Genomic DNA, 5,804 nt, shown 5'->3' on the forward strand with positions numbered 1-5,804 from the left:
CAGGAACCAAGGTCGGCAAGGTTACCAAGGCAAAAACTGGAACAAAAACCACAGCCAGAAACAACGCAGGCCATATTGCGTTTTTCACGGCAAAAACGCAGGGCACAGCACCAAAGATTGTCCGGAGACCAAAGAGACATAGGAAAGGATGAAGAACAAGCAGACTGCCCAACCTCCGACACAGCAGAGCGTAAGAGAGGTCAACACCACCTACACAACTGGCCACCAACAGTACTGCCCAATGTACCCAGCGCTAAACGCAACCCAAATACATTCCTCCACACTGACCTCTGTCTATTACCCAAACTTCCTACCAGCATGGCGGTCAGCGCCTTCGCAGCAGCCTCCGGCGGGTAACTACAGGTCGGAGGCAAGCCTGACCTACATAAACCCAAAACCTCCCCACATAACCTACCTCGAAACAAACCCACCAGCACAAAACCAAATCAGGTTCGAGCCTCCGCCGCAACAGCAGCACATGCAGCAACTGCCTCCACCGCCACCTCACAACCAACCACCAACACCAAAAAATGAGCCAAACCCAGAAAACCAAGTCAACCCCCATGGACCACTACCAACAATAGGCATGATACTACCAATCGCCGGAGGATCATCAATGGAGTTCCAAACCAAAAAGCAGAAAAAGGATCACCTCCGCCTGGTAAACAACGTAGCAGTCCAAGGCCCAGCAAAATACATAGATTGGTCCAGAGTCCCAATCACCTTCACAGAAGAAGATCTCCAGCTAGAAAGCTACCCTCATGCAGACGCAATGGTAATCAAGAGCAACATAGCAGCATGGGAGATAAGCAGAGTACTGATTGACACTGGCAGTTCAGCAGATATCATCTTCGCAAATACCTTCGACCAAATGAAGCTCAGCAGAAATCAACTACAGCCCTCCGAATCCCCTTTGATAGGATTCGGAGGCAAGCAGATTCAAGCATTAGGAAAAATCTCACTCCCAGTGTCCTTTGGAACCCAAGCAAATGCTAGAACCGAGTACATAACCTTTGACGTCGTCGATCTGTATTACCCATACAATGCCATCTTGGGCAGAGGATTCACGACCAAATTCAACGCAGCCCTGCATATGGCCTACCTATGCATGAAAATACCAGCACTCCATGGTATTATCACAGTCCGAGGCAGCCAGAAAGAAGCAAGAAACATAGAAAAAGCAATCTACAGAGCCTAAAGAAACATCAACACAGTCGAGTCGGCAGACAAAGAACTAGAGCCTCTGGATATGCCCAGAGGAAAAATAGATATGGCAGGTCAAGAAGAGACAAAGGTGACCCCTCTAGAAAAGGAGTTACTAGACAGAAAAGTAACAATCAGCTCAGAATTGAGCAAAGCAGAGGAGGAAGAGCTCATGGAAACTCTAGTAAAAAACAAAGACATCTTCGCCTGGTTAGCCTCCGACCTACAGGGAGTCAGCAAGGACATCATACATCATGAACTGGATATCAATGAAAACATGAGGCCAAGAAAGCAGAAACAGAGAAAAATGTCGGAGGACAGAATACTGGCAGCAAAGGCGGAGGTGCAAAGATTGCTAGATGCAAAAGTCATCAGGGAAGTCAAGTATTCAGAATGGCTTGCAAACGTAGTACTGGTACCAAAGAAGAATGGCAAAATGAGAATGTGCATAGATTTCACAGATCTGAACAAAGCTTGCAAAAAGACCCTTTCCCATTGCCAAGAATAGATGCCTCCGTCGACAAGGCAGCCAGATGCCAGAGGTTTTCTCTCCTCGACTGTTTCTCTGGGTATCACCAAATCTGGATGAAAAAAGAAGACGAAGACAAGACAAGTTTCACCACTCCATTCGGAACATATTGCTACACCAGAATGCCGGAGGGCCTCAAAAATGCCGGAGCAACCTTTGCCAGAATGACAAAGGAAGTTTTGGGCTCACAACTAGATAGAAACATCATAGCCTACGTCGACGACATAGTGGTCATGAGCAAGAACAAGGATGATCATGTCTCCGACTTACAGGAGACCTTCGCCAACCTCAGGACAGCTGGCCTCCGCCTAAACCCAGAAAAATGTATATTTGGAGTTACAAAAGGGAAGATGCTCGGATACATCATAAGCAATGAAGGCATCAAAGCGAACCCAGACAAAACCAGAGCAATAATGACAATGGCAGAACCCAAAAACAAGAAAGAAGTGCAAAAGCTGACGGGAAGAATAGCAGCGCTCAACAGATTCATCTCAAAATCAGCAGAACGCAGCCTCCCCTTCTTCCAAGCCCTGAGGGACAGAAACAACTTTGAGTGGGGGTCCAAGCAGTCGGAGGCATTTCATAACTTGAAAGAGTATCTGGCAAACTCATTGGTGGTCTCCGTCCTAGAATTGGACAGCCACCTATTGTTATATGTGGCGGCCTCCGACCATGCAGTCAGCGCAGTCTTAGTTCACGAGCTGGCAAAAGAATCAGGCAAAACTCAAAAACCAGTTTATTTTATCTCAGAAGCATTGTCCGGAGCCAAGCTAAACTACACTAAGGTAGAAAAAGTTGCCTACGCAGTGCTGATGGCATCAAGAAAACTAAAGCATTATTTCCAAGCCCACGAAATCTCTGTTCCAACATCGCTGCCACTGCAAGACTTGCTCAGAAACAAAGAAGCCTCTGGCAGAATAGGCAAATGGGCTACAGAGCTATCATAGTTTGGTATCTCGTATGTCCCCAGAACAGCAATCAAATCACAAGCACTAGCTGATTTTGTAGCAGATTGGACACCTCCGACAGAGCCCAAGGTACAACCAACCACTCAAGGCTGGATAACATTCATGGATGGAGCCTAGGGCCAAGCCGAAGCAGGAGCCTCCGCCATCCTAACGGCACCCTCCGGCGTCAGACTAAAATACGCAGCAAGGCTAGAGTTCAAATCAACAAACAACATAGCAGAATATGAAGGCCTGATCCTAGCGCTCAGTAAAGCAAAGGCCCTAGGGGCAAAAACACTGACAGTTAAAACAGATTCTCAAGTGGTTACTAGCCAAGTAGAGAAAGAATACACAGGAAGAGAGCCAGAACTCATCAAATACCTATCAGTTGTCAGAAATTTGGAGCGAAGATTTGAGGGCTTCACCCTGAAGCACATCCCAAGATCAGAAAATGCAGAGGCAGATGAACTAGCTAAAGCTGCGGCAAACAACCTGCCACTGCCACCAAACACTTTTTACCAGACCCTGAAGTCTTCGTCAACTACGGAGGCATCTAAGGCACCTAAGCCCATACTACACCTGCAAAATGAAGATTGGAGAAAGGCGATAACAGAATTCTTAGAAGGCAAAACCACCGAAGAAGATGAAGCAAAAGCAGCAAGAATACAGGCCAGGACAAGAAATTACACAATCATAGATGGTGTACTATACAAGAAAGGAGTAGTCCAGCCTCTCCTCAAATGCATATCACAGAGCGAAGGCATAGAGTTGCTTCAAGAAATACACTTAGGAATGTGCGGGTCGCACATTGGCTCTAGAGCATTATCAGCAAAGGCAATAAGGCAAGGCTTTTATTGGCCAACACACATACAAGACGCAGAGCAGACAGTCAGAACATGCAAAGCATGCCAAACATTCTCTCCCGGGCAGTCAAAACCATCGTCGGAGACCCAGCTTATACCTCCAACATGGTCGCTACAAAGATGGGGTATGGACCTAGTCGGCCCATTACCACCATCCCAAGGAGGAAACAGATTCGTAGTAGTGGCCATAGAATATTTTACAAGATGGATAGAAGCAAAGCCGCTGGCGAAGATAACCTCAGAAACTGTCAGAAAATTCTTCTGGCAAAACATCATTTGCAGATTCGGTGTACCGAGGATTCTGACAGTAGACAATGGAAAACAATTCGATTCAGAGAACTTCAAAGAATTCTGCAAAATCATTGGGACAAAACTGGCCTTCGCCTCAGTATACCACCCAGAGTCCAATGGTGCTGTGGAAAGAGCAAACAGAATAGTGTTTTCAGCAATATCAAAAACATTGCTGGGCCTACGCAAAGGAAAATGGGTAGATGAATTACCCAGAGTGATTTGATCACACAATATATCTATCTCAAGAACAATAGGATTCACACCATTCAAACTGCTTTATGGAGAAGAGGCCATGATGCAAGAAGAAATCAAGCACGAAAGCCTCCGCATAATGAGACAGCTAATGTTGCAAGATGAAGAATATGCAAAAGAAATAATAGAAGCCATAAGACTAGAAGCAGTCGAAAACATTGCAAAATATCAGTCCCAAACCAAGAAGTGGAGAGACTCTCAGGTGGTAAGGAAAGACATAAAACACGGAGACCTCGTACTCAGAAGAAAACCCAACGCACAACTTGTTGGCAAACTGCAGCCGAAATGGGAAGGCCCATACATAGCAACGGCAGCAGGCCGCCCGGGCTCTTTCCACTTGACCGACAGCGAAGGTTTCACAACAACCCACACCTGGAATATTGACAGCCTCCACAGATACTACATCTAGGCAATGTACCAAAGGGCAACCTCCACAAATAATAAGCGGAGGCCCCTCCATTTATTTACCTTTCAGTTTTTTTTCTTCAACCCAAAAAATGTAAAAGAGCCTGTACTCTTTTCCTCACTGGGGAACTCCAAGCGGAGGTGAGGTTTTTAACGAGGCAAGCTCAATGTAAAAATCCTCTAGAAGTATAAAGAGGTAATTCCCCAAAAGAACGCTTGAAAAGTTCAAAACCGAAAGCGGCCAGCTCTGGCGCCGCAATATTCGGTGAACAAAAATAAGCACAGGTCCTTTCAAAGCGCCGGCCACAGGCACTGGCAATTTGAAACGACCTCTATGGCCAAATAGGCCTCCGACCTTGACAAAGACCTGTCCAAATTCAGGCATCAAGGCAAAAAACAACCTTGGCCAAACAGGCCTCCGACCTTGACAAAGACCTGTACAAATTCAGGCATCAAGGCAAAAACAACTATGGCCAAACAGGCCTTCGACCTTGACAAAGACCTATCCAAATTCAGGCATCAAGGCAAAAACAACTATGGCCAAATAGGCCTTCAACCTTGACAAAGACCTGTCCAAGTTCAGGCATCAAGGCAAAAAACAACCTTGGCCAAACAGGCCTCCGACCTTGACGAAGACCTGAACAAATTCAGGCATCAAGGCAAAAACAACCTTGGCCAAACAGGCCTCCGACCCTGACGAAGACCTGAACAAACTTAGGCATCAAAGCAAAAACAACCTCGGCCAAACAGGCCTCCGACCTTAACAAAAAAACCACCACAAGCATCTGGGGCAACACCATTATGGCGCTAGAACCAGGAAGAAGGTCTCCGCCATCGAAAACAACAAAACGAGGAAAAGGTCTGACAAAACCCTGTCACTCAGGCACTAGGCCTATTTAATTCAAAAGATCTCAAAAGGCAAGAATAATTCAAGCAAGATATAGGCCATTAAAGCCAAGATACGATCCAACAAACAACGTACCAAAAATTTAACAACCAAAAGCCACCACCCCGCTATAAAACGGGTTCCCCCCACGCCTTAAAACCTCAGTCAGCAAAAGGCGCAAGGGGGGAAGAAGGCAGAGCACAAGCACAAGCCACAGCAACAGCCATGGGGGCAGGGGTCTCCTTAGATATCTAAGTCGGCCGTATATATTGTACAAAAACTCGTAAAATCAGAGGCACCAGTAGACGGTCGGAGGCAGTGGAAAAAGAGACAGGAACTACGGCATGGTGATGAACAGCGCAGGCCTACGGAAGAAGGGGGATATCGCACGAAATCTCGTAACATCCCCCTGACGCTGGAGACCTAAC

The sequence above is a fragment of the Miscanthus floridulus genome, chromosome 18 (assembly GCF_019320115.1).
Source record: "Miscanthus floridulus cultivar M001 chromosome 18, ASM1932011v1, whole genome shotgun sequence".
Lineage (NCBI taxonomy): Eukaryota > Viridiplantae > Streptophyta > Magnoliopsida > Poales > Poaceae > Miscanthus > Miscanthus floridulus.